Source organism: Paramormyrops kingsleyae, chromosome 3, assembly GCF_048594095.1.
Source record: "Paramormyrops kingsleyae isolate MSU_618 chromosome 3, PKINGS_0.4, whole genome shotgun sequence".
In the NCBI taxonomy this organism is placed as follows: Eukaryota; Metazoa; Chordata; class Actinopteri; order Osteoglossiformes; family Mormyridae; genus Paramormyrops; species Paramormyrops kingsleyae.
Genome location: NC_132799.1, coordinates 21,107,357 through 21,129,348, shown reverse-complemented (window position 1 = coordinate 21,129,348; position 21,992 = coordinate 21,107,357). Strand labels below are relative to the sequence as shown.

Sequence of the window (21,992 nt, the reverse complement as noted above, 5' to 3'; positions counted from 1 at the left end):
GTGTCAGCTTAGCCATTTCAGAACCTCTGCTAAAATCATCCTAGTATTTGCAGCGACCGTCCAGTGCAGCCATGTATTTTTTGACTTGGCCACTAGCACACCTCATACAGCTAGTCAATCTGTCACTGACTTTTTTAAACCAATTTATTTTATTATTTAATTGAGCTGTTGGTGAAATTTAACAAAATCATGGAACGGCTCAGGTGCCCCTGAGGAGAAGCTTGGGAACTGAAGCGGTGTTCATCTAGCCATCCAACTAGATATCAGTAACTTTTTAGAAAACAGAAGAAATTATTACTAGTTTTTATTGTGTTACTCTTAATTTGCACATGTTCTAATGCTAAATTGTGTTTTTTTTCTAAGCCAAAGTACACTTGCTACCCAGATAAACAGCTTTAAACATTTCTTTGGACTGCCTAAGACTTTTGCACTGTGTGTGTGTGTGTGTGTATATACACATATATATGTGTGTGTGTGTGTGTGTGTGTGTGTGTGTGTAGGCCGGCATTCCAAGTTTTATGGCTCAGAGAGCTACAAACCTAGGAATAATAACCTGGGCCTTGATTTAAGGGCTTGAGCTTAGAGCAAGCTGGTACCTCTAGTCTAAAGGGGGATGCACACTTAGGAACTGATGAGTGAAACAAAGAGTGCTGATGTTTTGTTTGTAAGAATCCAGCATGCACCCCCTCCTTCCTCACACAACCCCTCAAAGAGATTTGCCTGTTGTGTGTGTCTTGTCTACGTGTTTCCCTTTTTGTTGGTTTAAATATCTAGAAGTTATGTCTGTATGTTCCATTAAGTGGTCTTAATAATTTTGTTTCCCTCACAAAGGTAGCTCATATATTATTGCCTATCTTCCTCACATAAACCATTATATAAATATATATGTAGTCATACACGTGCAGATACCCCTTCATGTTCTCACATCTCCCTTCAGAAATTAGGAAACATTTAAAGAAATGTAACCATGTGTCATAGTTATAACTTTGCCTCTTATAAGGCCTGTTATAGGAGAGCACTTTCCTTGTTTAAACTGTTAACCTTTTGATACAAAATATGCACATAGTAATTTTTTTGTTTATATACCTTTCGCTAATCCATACATTTGTATTAATTACTTGCAGTGTTTGAAGGGAGGAGACTTTTATTGTGGGGGGGGGGGGGGGAGGTGACGTTGTTGTGTTGAGTAAGTTCTTTATTAAAAACGTGTTGAAAGAAAATGGAGTTTAGCAGTGTGTTAATTGCTATTTAACACTGGTAGCAGAGGATGGTAAGTCATTATAAGATTCCGGCAACCTTTGGCGAGGACAATAATAATAATAATAATAATAAATTTTATTTATAATGCACTTTTCATTAAAACAAATATCAAAGTGCTACAAAAGTAAAATCAGCACATAAAAACACATAAAATCAGCAATAAAATGCTCGTTTAAAAAGGTGGGTCTTTAGGCCACATTTAAAAGTGGCTACATTCTGTGGTGCCCTAAGATGCTCTGAGAGGGCATTCCAAAGACGAGGGGCAGCAGAGCAAAAGGCCCGATCCCCCATTGTGCGGAGTTTTGTCCTTTGAGTTTTAAGAAGGTAGGTTGAGGAGGAGCGGAGGGAACGTACGGATGTCTGAGGAGTGAGGAGATCCTTGAGGTATGTAGGAGCAGTTCCGTGAAGACATTGGTGGGTGAGGAGGGACATCTTATACTCAATGCGGAGTGAAACAGGGAGCCAATGGAGTGTTTTTAGAATGGGAGTAATGTGGTTGAATTTTCGCACCCTCATCAGGATCCTAGCAGCGCTGTTCTGCACGTATTGAAGTTTTTAAATGCTCTTGCTAGGGATCCCATTGAGGAGCGCATTGCAATAGTCCAGCCTGGAGGAGACAAAGGTGTGCACCAGCTTTTCTGCATCTGCCAGGGTGAGTAATGGACGAAGTTTGGCGATGTTCCTGAGGTGGTAAAAAGAGGTTTTGCATAGCTGTTGGATGTGAGTATCGTAGGTGAGATGGGGGTCCATTTTTACACCGAGGTTGGTGACAACTGATGATAATGGAATGTCCTGATCTGAAAAAGAAATACTTGTGATGGTGGAAGTGGAAACCTGGTTTGGAGTGCCGACTAGGATCGCCTCAGTTTTGGAGCTGTTTAGCTGCAAAAAGTTGAGCTTCATCCACGCCTTTATGTCCTCTAGGCAGGTGGTGAGAGTGGCAGAATGCGACAGTGCAGAGTGGTTGGGGTGGTTAAAATCCATTTTTAAGTAAAGCTGTGTGTTGTCAGCGTAGCAGTGGAAAGATAGTCCATGTGTACTGATAACACGACCAAGAGGGAGCAGATAAAGGGTGAAAAGAGTAGGTCCTAGTACCGAGCCCTGGGGAACCCCACAGGTGACAATGTGGGTATCTGATTTGGCTTTTCCCAGGGCAACGTGCTCAGTTCTTCCAGAGAGAAAGGAAGAGAACCAGCCGTAGACGGAGTTGGAGAGACCGATGGTGGTATGAAGGCGGTGCAATAGGATATCGTGATCGACGGTGTCAAAAGCAGCGGACAGATCCAGAAGAATGAGAAGGGATGGGGAACCAGCATCAGCTGTCATGAGCAGGTCATTGATCACTCTAACCAGCGCTGTTTCCGTGCTGTGACCTTGACGGAAACCAGACTGAAATGTTTCATATAAACTATTTAGTTTCAGATGGTTATGAAGTTGGGAAACCACTACTTTTTCCAGCACCTTTGAGAAATGGGAGGTTAGATATGGGTCTGTAGTTAAAAAATTGATCAGGATCTAGTGTGTGTTTTTTTAAGAAGTGGCCTAATGACAGCACTTTTGAGTGCAGGTGGAACATGACCAGCTTGAAGGGAAAGGTTTATCACTTGGGTAATGAGGGGGCTGATGATTGCAAGATTGGATTTTACCAGAACTGTGGGGAGGGGGTCCAACACGCAAGTGGATGGTTTCATCTTAGTGATGATTGCCTCAACCTCTTGCAGAGTAACGGTGGAAAAGTGGCTGAGAGGTCTGGAAGGTCCCGGCAGTGAGTCTGATAGAGTGGTGAAAGTGGCTAATGGGCTAGGAGGACTGGAGAGAAGAGAGCGGATGGTGATTATTTTATATCTGAAGAAGTTCATGAAGTTATTGCACTTTTCCACAGTGGCATCCGAGGGAGAGGTCGTTTGTGGCTGGAGAAGGTGATTAATGGTGGAAAAAAGCTGTTTTGAGTTCCTGTGGTTGTTGTTGATAATATTGGAATAAAATTGGGATCGTGCATCTTTGAGCGATTTGGCATAGGCCTTTTGATGTTCCCTATAGGCCTGCATATGTACGGTGAGTCCAGAAGCCTTGAAGCGCCATTCAAGGATACGTCCAGCAGATTTCATCTTCCTCAGCTCACTGGTGTACCAGGGGGCTGAGCGTGAGAAGGTGACAGTGCGGGTTCTGATGGGGGCATGGTGGTCTAGGAGGCTGGACAGAGAATGATTGTAAAAATCCACTGTTTCAGTAACTGAGCAAAAAAGTGGTAGGGTCAGAGGATATGTGTTGCAGGCCTAGCGCTAGGGCGTCAGGGTCAATGTTTTTAATAGACCTAAAGTCGATTTGCCGCTCCGATTTACAGTGAGATGGGTAGGATAAAGGCAGCTCCATGAAGATGGCTTTGTGGTCTGACAGCCCTAGATCACGTACCTGTACATTTGTAATGGGAACATAGCTTGATATTACTAGGTCAAGTGTGTGTCCCTTAGAGTGAGTGGGGGCATCAACATGTTGCTGCAGATTTAAATAGTCAAGTAGATGAAGAAACTCAGCAGCAGAGTGGCAGGAGGGGGTGTCAACATGAATGTTAAAGTCACCAAGTATCATAATGTTGGCAGAGGTTGTGTAGAGTGTGCTGAGAAGGTCCTGAAACTCCAGGAGGAAAGCTGAGTTGGGTTTAGGAGGGCGATAAACAAGAACAAATGTTAATGATAAAGGAGGCTTGCATTTGAATGCAAGGCATTCAAATGTTGAGAGTACAGGTAGTGGAATGGAAGATAGCTCCAAGTCCTGACGATGTATTGCAGCAAGGCCACCACCACGACCAGTGCTGCGTGCCTTCTCAAGGTAAGAGTAGCCAGGGGGGCAGGATTCATTTAAGGTAGAAAACCTTAAATGAATCAGTGAGGCACAGGAGATCTAATCTATTTTCAAGGATATGATCCTGTAAAAAGGATGCCTTTTTTGACATGGACTGTGTATTGAACTGTGTATTGAGTTCAATTTTGACCAATGGAGGAACAACATGTCTCTGTAGGGGGCGCAGTACAGCCCAGTCCGCTCCGCGAAACCCACACTCCGCCGTGTTACATGTATCAAGCGCGACAGTGTTCTGATGACGTCTCCAATGTGTGCTGGTTACTGACCAGACAGCCGGGATTTTTGAAGCGAATCGTGGATATGGAGCACAATGGTTGGAGTGATGATGATAGATGAATTTTCTCCGGGAACTTCTATGGATGTAACGAGGTCGGCGTAGAAGTCCAAGTTCCCCGATGATGGACATACACACTGGACGAGTGTATGTATCGAGGCTAAGTAGCTGTGCGGCGGTGTACGTGAGCGTCATGCCGCCAGCCGCTGAAGGGGTCCGCCAGCGAGAGGTACGGGAATCGACTGCGGTGGAGATCGGGGGCTACTTGGAGCTCGACAGAGCCAGTTCAGTTCAATAAATTATGGCTTGTAGTTTGTAGATTACAAACCATAAAACAACTAGGAAGTAGTCAAACTACCTCGGGGAGAGCGTAAAGCATAAGAGCATAGAGGATATAGGGGAAGCGGCGACAAAACACGCCAGCGTCCTCCCCCTTTGCCTTCGGTTTGCCTTCGACAATTAGCCATACGAAACCTGGAAGAATGAACTTGCGGTCTGGACAAGGGTAACAGAGCTTGACAAAGAGAAACAAGCACTCGCAGTGGCGTTGACACTATCAGGGAGGGAAGTGGGAAGGAAGTGCCAGTACATGATTTAAACAAGGAAAACAGCATGACAATGCTGCTTAAAGCGCTTGATGGCATATTTCTCAAATAGGAAAAGGATCGAACGTATGAAGCCTACTCGAACGTTGATTGAAATGTGAGAGATAAAAATGCCTCCATGACTGACTATATAATTGAATTTGAACAGAGATATTCACGAATGCGTAAGTACAGAATGGAACTTCCCGATGCTATGTTAGCCTTCAAACTGCTAGATTCTGCATGCTTGGAAGTGAAAGATCGCCAGTTAGCTCTAACAGCGTGTACAGAATTAACTTTTGCCTCTATGAAATCGGCACTAAAGAGGATTTTTGGAGGGAAGCATTCTGCTACACAATCAGAAAGACACAATCAGATACTGACTGAAATCATCATCAAGGTGAGAGCAAGTAATGGCTGTGACTGTAAAACTGCATTGGACTGGGCGCTTATGGCAAAGAACACCTTGCAAAATGTTTATGGTTACAGACCTCATCAGTTGGTATTTGGACAGAATCCAAACTTGCCCTCTGTGCTGATCGACAAGCCTCCAGCATTAGAGGGCACCACAAAAAGTGAGTAGGTAGCCAAGCGTATCTCCGCTTTACATGCAGCAAGAAAAGCATTTATAGAGGCAGAATGTTCAGAAAGAATAAGGAGAGCATTGCGTAAACAATTGTACAACACGGATGAGAGAGATGAAATGGGCGATAAAGTGTACTATAAAAGAGTGGCCCGTCCAGAGTGGAAAGGACCAGGAGTTGTGATTGGTCAAGATGGAGCAGTGGTCTTTGTCTGACATGGAGGAACCTGTGTGAAGGTACACTACCTCAGACTCAGAAAGGTTAGCACTGATGATCAACACCTCAGAAATGTCAATGCTGAAAATGACATCAAACAAGGAGATGAGTTATCACAAGTAGCTGACCATAACATGGATATTGATGATTACACAGAAAATGTCACAAACGTGGAGAAAAGATGGGAGATAATAGGAACTACAGTACTGACAATGACATGAATGACACAGAAAGTGAATGCACAGGGACAAGACATACAAGACTATACGATGTTGATGCTGTAGAGACTCATGACAGAGAACAGATGATCGATGTCCATCTGACAACAGGGCAAGTTTTAAAATACAGAGACAGTGACACGGGTATACACAGAGCAGAAGTTCTCGGGAGAACCGAGACTGAAAAATAGATTATACTTAAAACTCTTTATACTATTTAATATTTTGATAAAACATATACAGTGGCACCTCGGTTCTCGAACTTAATCTGTTCCGGACTCCGAATCGAATCCTAAAAAGTTTGAGTTCTGATCGAATTTTTCCCATAAGAAATAATGGAAAACCAATTAATTGGTTCCCGGCTCCCCAAAATTACACCTAAATGTTTTTTTTAGCATTTAAACACAAAATGAACAGGATAAAACAAGAAGAGTATTTCTTTCTTAATGGCTTCCAAAACGATAAAGATCTTATCCCAACATTACCCCTGTCCTGCCCCGATCGTCCGCTCCTTCAGTGTGCCACGCCCCTTCGTTAACCCCGTGTGGGATCCCCATGTGATCAGCTGTTCCTGGTTGTTGTCATTAGTCCTCTGTATTAATGGTGCGTTCGTTTTTCTCTCGGAACTCGGAAATTCCGAGTTGAGTGACATCACGTCCGACAATCTCCCGTTTGAGCTACCCACATCTCGGAACAAACATGGCTGCCTCCATGAACACGTTGCTGTGTGTTGTTGCTTTATATTTTAGCAGATTTGGAGTTTTCCAAATGAAGAAAATGGAGAAATTTAGATTTTTCCGAGAGACAAACAAGAAACACGAACTAGTCAAACCACATTAAAAGCTTTATAAAATATTTTAGTACATTCATAGCGATATTCTTTTTTCGAACAGTAAATAAACTACAAACAAACCAAGTCGCCATGTTGAAATTACGTCACAAGGGCAACTCGGGCAACAAACAGTCATGTTTAAATTTTATTGTATGTTGATGGCTTGACTGTAAACAACATAACAAACAATGCAATAAATAGTTTTGAAGAAAAATCTGCTTTGTCATTGAACCTGAGAAAAACTTTGAAAATAACCATAATGACGCAGTCTACATGCTACAATAATAATGATAGAAGCAAAGTTTTTCATTGTGGGGACATATCTTTATAAGTACAATTTGACTGTATTATTTGTGTCCCCTTCAAAAATTGCTCATGAGAAATTTTATATTTATTGTCCCCCTCCTACTGTTAAATGAAATTTACGCCCATGAGTAAATCACGATGTTGGCGTTGCCGCAAGGGCTAGTCATTTAAGCACGGATGAGAACCATTTCGCAGGGATCGATGTCACGTGTTTTTTTTTTTTCCCCCCCGAATATTCGAATCTCAAAATGAAAACTCGAATGCCATCCCTCCAAACGAATATTCGAATATTCTGGTCCAGCCCTACAGTAAACATGAAAGAATAAAAAAGCACCGACACGTGTAGGAGGAAAATAACGTTAGCTGCCTGTTAGCCAATCAGTTTTGATAGTTTTTTTTTTAATCTATCAACTAGCTAGTGAAATGTGTTTAAAACATTACTGCATGTTAGGGCTGGATGATATGACAGAACTTTATATATCTTAGGCAGCGATGATATAAAGTGTGAATCGATTAAACATTTCAAAATCGTTTACATAGGCCTAGGTCATTTAGAGCAAATAAATCCTTGCAGTGTTTAGTGGGGCAGCAGGAATTATATATAAACAACGTATAACCATCCATATTATATTACCAGCAAGGAAGCAAGCACTAAAGAAAGAAAGAAAGAGAGAGGGAGATTATGGTGACAGAATGACTGAGAGAGCAGAGATGAGGTAAGGAATTAAAAGTCAGTAGTCCTATGTAGTTTCTTCATTCGCTATGACTATTTATAATTAGCTTAGCCAATTATATTTAACAAGATTAGGTTTTTTGTTCTTGTCCCATAACATTTCTATGAGTTGTTCTATTTAAAATGTGTATGTTTCACCACCTCCCTTCTTGCCTATCCGGTCTCTATGGAACAACGTATAACCATCGGTATTATATTCATCACCATCATTGTCACTCATCCATGTTTCAGTTATTCCTATAATGTCGTAATTGTCTGAAGAAATTAAAGCCTCTAAGTCATTAATTTTGTTTCTAATACTCCTAGCATTCAAATACATACCACTAATGGTAGGCCTTTTCCAGTGTCTACTTTTAATATTTATTTGGGCTTTCCGTCTCTCCCCACATAAATTCTTAACTGACCTCCCTGCCCCCCCAGTCCCTAGTTTAAAATGTGTATGTTTCACTTAAGTTCATGCATGATATTAATAAACAGTCTCCCATCCATTTTACAGTGTTTACCTGGCTGAAGAGGATGATTATGATTCACCAGAAATTCTATCAACTAATTCAACTGGGCGGGTTAGGTCAGCAATATTGGATGGCAAATACTTTGAGATTGTAAAACAAACTGAACTGGGCCAAGTTCAAGACGAATGTAAATTGTGCACAAAAAAGAAAAACATCATATTTGGTTCTTTATCTGCAACAACGAATTTCAAAGTTCATTTAAAGAGGATGCACCCTGAAGCTATCCAGGACTATGAACAACATAAGAAGGATGTCATAGGAGCAAAGAAAGGAAAACCAGCCAACACCAAATACAAGCAGACCAAGTTGTTTTCAGGATCCTCAGTGGTGCAACAAAGAAGATTAGATGAGCTGATTGTTTCCTATGTTGTTCAAGGTATGCATCCACTCTCAACAGTTGAGCAGAAGGAATTTATTGATTTGATTCAGGGACTTAGCCCACACTCATCTGTGATGTCAAGGAGAACACTGTGCAGAAGAATTGATTGTGAATTTGATTCAAAAATTAGTAGCGTAAAAGACTTGTTGAAAACAACCAAACATCTTTGCACCACGGCTGACATCTGGTCCACTAGTGTGTCTAGTTTCATAGGAGTCACAGCTCACTGGGTTCATAATGACACATTGGAACGCCAGTCTGTGACATTGGCTTGCAGACATTTTCCAAGTCCACACAGATATAACCAAATTGCTGAAGTGTTGGATGAAATCCACTCTGAATTTGGGCTGTCACATGAGTGCATTGTGGCCACAGTGACAGACAACGGGTCTAATATTGTAAAGGCCTTTAAAGAGTTTAGCATCACTATAGAAGAGCAAGATGAGGAAGATGGTAATGAGGATCTGTCTTTTGTACACATTGATTCATCAGTTCCAGAGTATAATGAGAATGGAATTGTTTTGCCAACCCACTTGAGGTGTGCATGCCACACCTTGAGTTTAGTGGCCACCACAGATGCAAAGATAGCCATCAGAGACAATCCTAGTCTCTCTCGTCTCAACAATGCCAATGGGTAAATGTTCTACATTATGGAATGCATCAGGCAGACCAAAGAGTGCCGAGAAGCTCTCTGAGGTGTTAAACTGCAGGCTGATCACACCATGTCCAACACGATGGAACTCTCTCTATGACAGTCTCAACCAGTTGATCACTCAAAGAGGAAAACTTGGAGATATCATGTTGAAATTGAACCTACCTTCCTTCAGGGATGCTGAACTAGATTACCTGGAGGAGTACACCAAAATCTTGAAGCCCTTTGCAGTCGCCATTGATCGATTACAGGACCAGTCATCCTGCTATTATGCTGAGCTTCTTCCCACCCTGTTTGCTGTGAAATCTAAACTTGAAGCTTTACGTTCCTCCAATTTCAGATACTGTTCTCACCTTTTGCAAGCCATTATGGATGGTTTCAGAAGCAGATTCAGCAGCTTTCTACAACTTAAACCAGAAGTCAATGAGGCAATCCTGGCAAGTGTAACCCATCCATACTTCAAAATGCGCTGGCTACCCCAGCAATTGTCAGGGGGAAAAAAAAACGAATCCATGAACTAATGATCCAGTCAGCAGCAGACCTTGGGCTTGTCATGGAGAGTGGGTCAAGTTCAACAACTGCTGATGGTGAAGTGGAAGACTTTTTTGTCTTTACTGAAGATGTTGAGGTCTCTGGCAAGTCTACACACAGCAAAGCTGAACTGGAGACATTGCACTTTCTAGAAGATCAGAGAAAGGAGTTGGAAGTCTTGGACCAGTATCCACTTATTAGACAACTGTTTCTGAGGTTCAACACAATCATCCCCTCTTCAGCTCCTGTAGAACGCTTGTATTCATTTGCAGGCTTAATCAATAGGCCACACAGACGACGCCTGAAACCCAATCTTTTTGAAAAGCTGGTAGTGCTAAAGGGTATCGAATAGATGGATGTCTGAAACACACAGGTACACCATCTTGAGGAGTACACCATCAGTTTTATAATTGACTTTGTGTTATTGAGTTCTTGTTACTGAGTTGAAGTCATGATGGTGATAAAACGTAATAAAAGATGTTTGGGGGGAAAAAATAGTTTTGTTTTTTCTACAGGGCAGGGGAAGGGAAGATCATTTCTAATCAGTAGTACACATCTAAATGTTTTTGTTTTGCATTCAGAATATGTCCAGATATATTTCAGCCTAATAGGGATGCCTGCACTTGATGGTCAATTTCACATGTATTTTGTGTGTACTTGTAGTCAAGACCGCCTAAATCAAGACCAAGACACTACCAAGACCAGAGGGTATCGAGACCAAGACAAGACCAAGACCAAGACAGACCGAGTCAAGACCGAGACTCCCTTAACTTTTGTGTGCTGTTGAGGACTGACATGACGGGTACTGATTGGTCCCAAAGTCATCTGACAAAACAGCTAACACCTCCAACAACTGTCTAAGGGATGGGAAATATGTAACTGATTTCAATTATACTTAATTTGTAGATAAAATTGTAACATCAAATTGAAGATACACAATTATAAACTTGAAATTGCATCATGTCCCATTGTAGTAGTACTAGCCAAATAACACTGCATGATATAAACTTCCCTGAAATGGATTAGGCCTGTTAAGTCAACACAATGTGATATGCAGATGTTATTTAAAGGTCAATGGTGACATTTATTTAGTCAAACAGGGAGGAGAGAGAAAACAATTCACATTATAAAGCAGTGGTTGATTGCACTTCAGGAAAACTAAAGACGGCAACATCTTATAGCCTAGCCGTGCACAGTGGGGTCTCATTAGAATGCCTCCTCTACTAAAAACTCTCTCAACTGGGGCAGAAAATGCAGGGACTGAGAGGACTTTCAAGGCAACACTGTGTAGACTGGGGAAACGCTCTACCCAGAATTCATCTGTACAATAATCAAGACTGTTACACAAATTGGCCGAGATGGAATTCGCAAAGTATTTCACAAATTAAACTGGTAGATCATACAAGTGTAATATTCTTATCAAACGTATAGATGACAATAATGTAGAGCAAGAACAACAATGCGGTGAAACTGTTCCAGTGAGTAAAGATTCACTTTGGAATCATTTTTCTCAGAAACATGAGAGTGTGCTACGCGAACAGGCGGAAGCCAGAGCAAAGCGAGTTTTATATATAGTTGTAGTATATCAAGTCTATAAAGCAAATTAAAGTATAAAAGCCTATAAAGTAAGCATCGGTAATCAAATTCGTTTTGTCATTCAAAGTAGGTCTAATAGGATTTTTAAAATTTAACTTTAAATTTAAATTTAACGCTGTCATTGAAACTTTATTTTATAGAGAACTGAAAACAGAAAGCAGCATCAACAGAAAAAAATTGAGGAATTTAAAACGTGGATGCTTAGCCTGTATATTCTTTAGACTATTAAACCCACTGATTCCTTTATTTTTAAGCCTATTTTTGTGTGGAATGCCGTTGCCAAAACGTGTCCGTTGTTGCCTATATGTTGCTTAAAAATAAATATTATCTGAGTGGCAATGTTGCTGTTGCTCATATTTCTTTATGATATAATGCTTCGGTTTAAGGTGACATTTGTTAGGCATGCAGATTATTTGTCAAATTGAAGCGAGACTGGAGCGGGAGGAAATTTTGGGGGAGCGAGGAGCGGTGTTCAGCGGAGCGGCATAGTGCGAATTAGAGCACAGGAGCGGCGGAGCAAGCAGCCTCGTGAGCGAGGAGCGGAAATTCTCACCGCTCCACTCCGCTCACATGCTCTGCTGTACATTAACTTTACATATTGCATTAAGCCTCTTTATGTCAGCCAGCTATCAGACATAGCTGTATTGACAAGAAGTGAAAGAGAAAAAACTACTCAATAAAGTCTGAAGTTACACTCTCAGTGAATTCGCCAAAATATCTAGGCTAAAGTTAGTGAAAACTGTTAATGTTTAAGTAGCCGATTGCCACTACATGAAAGAGCTAGCTAGCCTACCTGTACTTAGCATGTAGTTACACTCTTCACCAGTTAAGTCTGCAGAGAATCTTGCAAAAAAAATCTGTCCCTAAATAATTTATACGGCGCGTGTGATATACTCATGATAAATAACAATAATACATAAAGTATACGTGATCTGATCATCTGAGGTTGGAAAGGTACGTAAAAGAGTTTGAAGATGGGTAGATGGTATACTGGCTAGCTAACCTTTCAGGGTGTTTACGCTCCAGGTGCCTGGTGAAGGTTGAGGTAGTCCCGGCTGTCTCGGTCAAGGAAAATCTGCAAAATATGCATTTTGCCGAATGCTTTTTTTTTTTTTTTTTTACCTGTGCTGCAAAAAAACTCTCTGTGTTCTATGAACACAAACTTTATGACAGAAGAATTCGCTGACATTTTTTTCTGTACTTTAACTGACGAGGTTTACTACTCACTGTGATGCTGCATCTAACATTTAACTATCGCTACAATGATTTTGCGTGTATAACGCGTATTTTGATTGGATGAGCGCCAATGTCTGAATCACAACAAAATGCATGTATGTTATCGATTGGTTGCATTTGAAGGGCGCTAAAGGCGAAATAATAATAATGTTGCACTATCGATTGTTACGTTGCGTGTCGATCTGAGACAAGACAAGACAGCGAGACCAAGACAAGACCGAGGGATCCGAGACCAAGACAAGACTAAGACAATAGACCGTCGAGACTGTGACAAGACCAAGACAGCGTAAAAGTGGTCTCGAGACCAAGACCGGTCTCGATACATACAACTCTAATTTTGTGTACTTTAAAAATACAAAATACTGTATTTGTATTTAAATACATTTTTACACAGTATTTTCTATTTGTATTTAAATACATTTTTCCACTCAGTATTTTTGTTTTGCATTCAGAATATGTCCAGATATATTTCAGCCTAATAGGGATGCCTGGCAACTCCAGAGTGGAGGAGGGTCCAACCCCCTTCGAGGAGACTGGTTCCAGATGCCCATCTCTGTGTGTGGGTCCATGTCAGGGCTCAGCAAGTAAGTTGACAGTTCAGATTTAATTTTGTTTTCTTCAGAAGTCAGGGCAAATGCCACTGGCTTCTTAAAGAAGTTCCCTAGTGTTTTTTTTCCTCTTTGAGACAGGCTCAGCGTCTCCTTGGGGCACCTTTTCCAGACTTCCACACTGAACTTCAGGATCCTCTTTATGTACACTCACAGCTCTGCATGATTCAGGGGCAGCCTTCTCGGCCAACCAAGACAGTAACTCTGTAATAGCCCTCTCCTTTAGTCTGTCCACTTTGTCATGTTCTATTGTCTGGATTCAGGGGTCTACAAGTGATGCCATGTCTAAGAGTTCAACTGTAGCCAGATCGCTGTATTTCTTGTTCAGATACTCCAGTATTTTTTTTTTGTGAGCTCAGTCTCTCCCTACTCAGACTTCAGTAGACTGTTGTTGAACAGGTGGAGCACCGGTTTATGGAAAGAGATACTCACGTAGGTTTCACCAGACAATGGAACAGCACGTTCAGCACATCAGTGTCTTACCATGTGGGTACTAGGTATCTTGTTTTTGTATCTGACCACTTGCCTAATGGCCTTCTCTTGTTCAAGTATTCTTTCAGTCATTTGTTGTCTTGAACCCCACCAACTTGGAGACTCTGAGATGAGCTGGTGGGTAGGTAGACCAAGTTCAGGTTGCACCGCTGCCATGTCTCTCCACTTTTTTCAGCTGAAGGAGAAGGCACTGACAACTTTCTTGCACACTCCAATGGCATAGTCAATCCACGCGTCTTTAACAGCATTTTCTGTGAATAGAGAGAGCAATATTCTCAAAGTCTACAAAACACATGTAGACTGGTTGGGCAAACTCCCATGAACCCTCCAGAACCCTGCGGAGAGTATAGAGCTGGTCCACTGTTCCACGGCCGGGGCGAAAACCACACTGCTCCTCCTGAATCCGAGGTTCGACAATCTGGCGGACCCTCCTCTCCATAATCCCCGAATAGACCTTACCAGGGATGCTGAGGAGTGTTATCCCCCTATAGTTGGACCACACCCTCTGGTCCCCCTTCTTGAAGAGGGGGACCACCACCCCGGTCTGCCAGTCCAGAGGCACTGCCCCCGATGTCCACGCGATGCTGCAGATGCGTGTCAACCAGGACAGCCCCACAGCATCCAGAGCCTTAAGGAACTCCGGGCGGATCTCATCCACCCCTGGGGCTCGGCCACTGAGGAGCTTTTTAACCACCTCAGTGACCTCCGTCCCCGAGATACGGGAGTCCACACCCAAGTCCCCATACTCTGCTTCCACATTGGAAGGCGTGTCGGTGGGATTGAGGAGGTCTTCGAAGTACTCCTTCCACCGACCCAAAACGTCCCGGGTTGAGGTCAGCAGCACCCCATCCCCACCATAAACAGTGTGGATGTTGCACCGCTTTCCGGCCCGGAGCCACCGGATGGTGGACCAGAATCGCCTCGAAGCCATCCGGAAGTCGTTTCCATGGCCTCATCAAACTCCTCCCAAACCCGAGTTTTTGCCTCCAGCGACCGCCAAAGCTGCATCCTGCTTGGCCTGCCGGTACCTGTCAGCTGCCTCTGGAGTCCCACAGGCTAAAAAGGCCCGATAGGACTCCTTCTTCAGCTTGACGGCATCCCTCACCACTGGTGTCCACCAGCGGGTTGCCACCGCGACAGGCACCGACCACCTTACGGCCACAGCTCCGGTCAGCCAGCCTCCACAATGGAGGTGCGGAACATGGCCCATTCGGACTCAATGTCCCCCGCCTCCCCTGGGACATGGGAGAAGTTCTGCCGGAGGTAGGAGTTGAAACTCCTCCTGACAGGGGATTCCGCCAGACGTTCCCAGCAGTCCCGCACTATACGCTTGGGCCTGCCAGGCCTGGCCAGCTTCCTCCCCCACCAGTGGAGCCAACCCACCACCAGGTAGTGATCAGTTGACAGCTCCGCCCCTCTCTTCACCCGAGTGTCCAAAGTCGATCATCGAACTGCGGCCTAGGGTGTCCTGGTGCCAAGTGCACATGTGAACACCCTTATGCCTGAACATGGTGTTCATTATGGACAATCCATGACGAGCACAGAAGTCCAACAACAGAACACCACTTGGGTTCAGATCGGGGGGGCCCATTCCTCCCAATCACGCCACTCCAGGTCTCACTGTCATTGCCCACATGAGCACTGAAGTCCCCCAGCAGAACAAGAGAGTCCCCAGAATGAGTGCTCTCCAACACCCCTTCCAGGGACTCTAAAAAGGGTGGGTACTCTGAACTGCCGCTCGGCGCATAAGCGCAAACAACAGTCAGAACCCGTCCCCCCACCTGAAGGTGAAGGGAGGCTACCCTCTCGTCCACTGCGGTAAACCCCAATGTACAGGTGCCCAGCCAGGGGGCAATAAGTACGCCTACCCCCGGTCGGCGCCTCTCCCCGCAGGCAACTCCAGAGTGGAGGAGGGTCCAACCCCCTTCGAGGAGACTGGTTCCAGAGCCCAAGCTGTGCGTTGAGGTGAGCCCGACTATGTCTAGCTGGAACTACACAACCTCGCACACCAGCTCAGGCTCCTTCCCCATCAGAGATGTGACATTCCATGTCCCAAGAGCTAGCTTCTGCAGCCGAGGATCGGACCGCCAAGGTCTTTTGAGCCGCACTTTGTCTGGTTCCTCACCCAGGACCTGTATACCTTGGGTGACTCTACCAAGGGCATAAAGCCCCGGGCAACTTAGCTCCTGGGATCACTGGAACACGCAAACCCCTCCACCACGATAAGGTGTCGGCTCCAGGAGAGGGGGGGGGCCCTCGCGAACGTTTTGCCCAGGGGCCCACACAACCCATAATCCGTCCCTGTGTGCTTGGAACAATTTCTTCCTTTACTGCCTTGCTGATATTGACTTTTCTTGGTGGCCAGTAAGTAAAGTATCTTCCTCTGATCCTTTGCTCGCTGGAGTTTCGCATTAGCTCGCAATACATTCGCGTTTTCTGCTTGGTGACCCATGTGATCCAAGATACATTAGAAAAGAAGGGCTCTAAGCAGATGTTATGGTAACCTAATGTAATAAAGTTTTAATTAAGCAACCGCAAACTAGCCGCCCTTTACGTTTATCAAGTGGCACTTAAAAAAATGTTTTTTTGAATGTCGCGCGATCTACCGGTCGTTCGCGATCGACGTATTGGGCACTCCGGTGCCAAGCGGTTTCCCTCACTCTCGCCATAACGGAAAAAGAAGTATAGCTAAAAATATAGCAAGTACAGCTAATTTACCAAACTAACACTGTTACACATGTTTACACTAACTGAATACATATATTTAGATAGTAAAAATACATTTAGACAATGATACACAGTAACAGTAATTATTATTATATAATAAAATACATTTAAAAATAAAGATTTCTTATTCATTATTTTAATATGAATAATAAACCATTAAAACGTTTAATTATAATAATATTGTTGTGCCACGTGGGTCGGAAAGGAGACAAAGGCGCAGACGTCAGGGTATCGGGAATACGGGGTTTAATTACAGGTAAGGCAGGCAAAACGCAGACGGATAATACAATGACCGAACTGGGAAAACAAACTGAAACGCGGACTAAATATGGAGGACTAATGATATCAACCAGAAACAGCTGATCACACGGAGATTCCACACGGGGTTAACGAGGGGGCGTGGCACACGGAAGGAGTGGACGATCAGGGCAGGACACATTGTTTTTTCTAACTTTACACATTGTTTGGATACATTTATTTTCTTACTTTACAAATTACTGTTTTGATGAATGTGCTTAGATGTGTTTAGTACAGTATATGCTCTTCTTTTTTTATCCTGTTCATTTTGTGTTTAAATGCTGAAAAAAACATATTTAGGTGTAATTTTTTGGGGCCGGGAATCAATTAATTGGTTTTCCATTATTTCTTATGGGGAAGATTCGATCAGAACTCGAACTTTTTAGGATTCGATCCGGAGTTCTGAATGGATTAAGTTGAGTTCTGAGGTATAAAATAACTTATTATTGTAGCTTCTTTAATTCATTTATTTTCGAGAATATGGGGGTCACTCCCTGCTGACAAGAGGTAGGGGCAAGAGCCCCGGTGAGGTAGGGGCTAGTCTTGGTTTGGTGTGGATTAAAGTCCCCTTCTGAGAACAAGGGTGGTTAAAGTCCCATGTTTTTGGTTGTATTTTATTATTATTATTAATTTAAAATGTTGTATTATTTATTCATTTTTTTATTATTGTTTCTTGTGTGCTTATTTTCATTTCTTTATTTTTCACCTTTTAAAATGTCTGTAAAGTATTTTGTATTTTGTAAACTCGGTGGTTAAAACAATACTATATAAAAAAGACTGACTGATTGATTGATTGATGACAAACTTAATGGTATCAATTTCTGCTACCCACCCTCCCAACGCAAAACAAACCAGAAACACATTTTGAGGGGATATTGTCTGGTAACTGCATCTCTGTGATGTGTGTGACCCAGGAGCAGCACTGCCCCAGCGTACAAACAAACACACATGGTGCTTCTGCAGTAACTGAAGGAAAATATCTTCATGGGGGGAGGAGCCACAGGTGTTTGGATTTTGGAGCCTAGAAGTCCATGAGCTTCTAGGGAGTCTCAGTCCTCGTTGCTACTGAACTGAGCAAGTCATATCCTGGCCCATTTGTGCCATGTGAGCTGGCTAGTCCCCCAGTGTTGCACGTCACAGTGTGAGTGTCACTGTTGACTGTGATTTTGAGGAGCCAACTGTGTGTCTCTCAACCATGATGTAACGGCATCTGCAAGCTAGCCAAAAATACACTCACCTAAAGGATTATTAGGAACACCATACTAATACGGTGTTTGACCCCCTTTCGCCTTCAGAACTGCCTTAATTCTACGTGGCATTGATTCAACAAGGTGCTGAAAGCATTCTTTAGAAATGTTGGCCCATATTGATAGGATAGCATCTTGCAGTTGATGGAGATTTGTGGGATGCACATCCAGGGCACGAAGCTCCCGTTCCACCACATCCCAAAGATGCTCTATTGGGTTGAGATCTGGTGACTGTGGGGGCCATTTTAGTACAGTGAACTCATTGTCATGTTCAAGAAACCAATTTGAAATGATTCGAGCTTTGTGACATGGTGCATTATCCTGCTGGAAGTAGCCATCAGAGGATGGGTACATGGTGGTCATAAAGGGATGGACATGGTCAGAAACAATGCTCAGGTAGGCCGTGGCATTTAAACGATGCCCAATTGGCACTAAGGGGCCTAAAGTGTGCCAAGAAAACATCCCCAACACCATTACACCACCACGACCAGCCTGCACAGTGGTAACAAGGCATGATGGATCCATGTTCTCATTCTGTTTACGCCAAATTCTGACTCTACCATTTGAATGTCTCAACAGAAATCGAGACTCATCAGACCAGGCAACATTTTTCCAGTCTTCAACTGTCCAATTTTGGTGAGCTCGTGCAAATTGTAGCCTCTTTTTCCTATTTGTAGTGGAGATGAGTGGTACCCGGTGGGGTCTTCTGCTGTTGTAGCCCATCCGCCTCAAGGTTGTGCGTGTTGTGGCTTCACAAATGCTTTGCTGCATACCTCGGTTGTAACGAGTGGTTATTTCAGTCAAAGTTGCTCTTCTATCAGCTTGAATCAGTCGGCCCATTCTCCTCTGACCTCTAGCATCAACAAGGCATTTTCGCCCACAGGACTGCCGCATACTGGATGTTTTTCCCTTTGCACACCATTCTTTGTAAACCCTAGAAATGGTTGTGCATGAAAATCCCAGTAACTGAGCAGATTGTGAAATACTCAGACCGGCCCGTCTGGCACCAACAACCATGCCACGCTCAAAATTGCTTAAATCACCTTTCTTTCCCATTCTGACATTCAGTTTGGAGTTCAGGAGATTGTCTTGACCAGGACCACACCCCTAAATGCATTGAAGCAACTGCCATGTGATTGGTTGATTAGATAATTGCATTAATGAGAAATTGAATAGGTGTTCCTAATAATCCTTTAGGTGAGTGTATATTAATAATAGCATTGTATTGACAACACACACCAATTGCTGCTCTGTCAGTCGTTTATTATCAAAACACTCTTTCCTTACAACTTCCTCTAACCAACATCATACTGCCACCTAGTGATGAAACACATTAACATCACATATCATTACATCTCCCTTTTTCTCAATAAATGTCATCTTGTCCAACTTCATACATTGCATCATGATTTCCATTCAACAGTTTAACTGGTTTCAACTCCTCTTAACTGGTTTAACTCAACAGACACTTTTTTTGTGCTTTGTACCTTACATTTCCTCAATTAATCTCTTTGGTCTCACTATTTGTCTTTTTGATCCTTGTCTCTGTGTTACCTCAGTCAGTTTGTCTTTGTCTGTCAGAACTGTTTTGATTGTCCGCCATTTCTGGTTTTTGTGTCTGGCTTGGAATTGTTATGTCATTTGTGTCACTGTCCATGACCCTAATTTCTTTCTGAGGCACTTTCAGTAGATGTCGTCTGTTTCGCCTCATTGTTACTCCATGCTCTGTGAGGACTTCATATGATCTCGGCATCATCTCTTTGACCACTTTTGCCAGCGGCCCCCACTGCCCATCACCTCTTACCCACACTATATTAACAGATAGTCCTTGCCTTTTAGCTGAAATAGATCCATTCCAACTTTTCTCCATGGTTGTTGAGGCATTTCGTGAGGTCTCATTGGTTCCCTTGGCTGCTGATATCTGTGACGCTGGCATGTCTCGCAGCATTGCACATATGCCTCTATGTCCTTGTGCATACACGGCCAATACAACACATTTTGTGCCCGTCTTTTGCACTTCTCAATACCTAAATGTCCTTCATGCACTAACTTGACCATTTGGGATCTCATGGAGGTAGGTATGACTATTTTTGTGCCTTTTAACAGAACTGCATCTAACACTGTCAGATTCTCTTTAAAGTGTTGATATGGCTTATCCAGCTTCACCTGACCTGGTAGATGTATCTGTTCCATTATTCTCTTCAGCTTTTCATCCTTCCGTGTTTCTTTCACTATCTCTGCCCGTTTTGCAACTGACACTGGCATTTGTGCTCTAATAGAGTCTATGTGGATCTGCACATCCTGTTCTGTGGTGCTTTTTTTGTGATGCAAGCTAGCCCTACTCAGTGCATCAGCTACCACTAGGTGCTTGCCAGGCTTAAACTCAAACTTCAAGTCATATTTCTGGAGTCTTAGCATTAAGTGCTGGATTTGCGGTGGTGCTTCACCCAGTGGTTTCTGTGAAATCGCTATCAGTGGCTTGTGATCAGTTTCTAATATTACTGTTCGCCCAGACTTTTCACAACCAAACACTGCCCCTAGTGTCTCCTTCTCAATTTGTGCGTAATTTCTTTCTGCACTTGTCATAGTGCGTGATGCGTATGCGACTGGATACCACTCTGTATCATGCTTCTGAGGCAGCACAGCTCCTAGCTCGGCTTTGGATGCATCAGTGGACACCTTCAACGGCTTGTCCTGATCATGGAATTTTAAAACTGGCTCCTGAGTTAAACTGCTTTTCAGCCACTCCCATTCTCTGGCATGTTCTGCCATCCACTGCCACATTGTGTTAGCCTCTAAGAAGTTCCTAAGTGCTCTTGTGTTTGCTGACAAATTTGGAATAAATGTCCCTAAGTAGTTAACTAGTCCAAAGGCTCTTTTGTCCTGTGGTACTGGCAGTTCTGCTATAGCCCGAACCTTTTCCGGATCTGGTTGCACTCCTGCATCAGGTAAGTAATCTCTTGTACCCCAAATTGGCATTTACTTTTATTTAATTTCAGACCTGATTTTTGCGCCTGAGTGAGAACCCTGTGTAATCTTTCATCATGCTCGGCTTTTGTTTTTCCCCAGACTACCACGTCATCGATAAAGACTCCTGCCCCTTCTATTCCGTCAAACAGTTGCTGCACGGTTTTATGAAAAACTTCAGGGGCTGAGTTAATCCCAAACGGTAAACGTGAAAAGCAATATCTTCCAAATAGCGTATTAAATGTGCACAGTTTAGAGCTTTCTTCATCAAGCACAATTTGGTAGAACCCAGATGAAGCATCTAATTTAGTAAAATAGCGTGCTCCACTCATTGTGCTGGTTTTCATAGTGCTCTCGCTGGATCGCTTTATTTAAATCTTTAGGATCTATGCACAATCTCAGATCTCCTTTAGGTTTCTCTACGATAACCAAGGAGTTCACCCATTCAGTGGGTTCCTCAATTTTCCTAACAACACCTTCCTTTATCAGTGAGTCTTATTTGTCCCTCAGTCTCTTTTTAAGCGCAACTGGCACTTTTCTTGCTGGATGTATGACTGGCTCTGCATTTTCCTTAAGCCTTATTTTATGTTTGCCTGGTAGGCAGCCTATACCTTCGAACACCTTTTTATATTCTTGCACTCAGTCTGTGTTTTTAGTCCTACTCGTAGTAACCTCTGTGTTCTCATTTTGCCCACGTGCTGTCACTTTATCTGTGTCTACGACATGGACCCTCTGTATCAGACCTAGCTGATCACTGGTTTTAAACCAAAAATTGCTGGTCTATTTCCTTCTACAAGCACAAACAACGCATTCACTTTCTGACTTTTGCTGGACAGTGTAACTCTACACAATCCCTTTGTGGGTATTGGCTTATCATCA

At 43.1% G+C, this 21,992-nt stretch overlaps 1 protein-coding gene across 4 annotated transcripts in view; it reads left to right on the top strand.

Moving 5' to 3' along the window:
- Positions 1-11,878, top strand: part of zswim8 (zinc finger, SWIM-type containing 8) — a 56,663-nt gene extending 44,785 nt beyond the window's left edge. The window contains exons 28-33 of one of the 4 annotated variants that reach the window (XR_011989524.1): positions 1,833-1,912; positions 2,413-2,592; positions 2,982-3,179; positions 3,301-4,089; positions 8,366-8,757; positions 10,607-11,878. The gene's annotated coding sequence lies outside the window, so the exon portion shown is untranslated. The other 3 variants (XR_011989523.1, XR_011989522.1, XR_011989525.1) reach the window with 3 other exon arrangements.
- Positions 11,879-21,992: the final 10,114 nt, after the last annotated feature.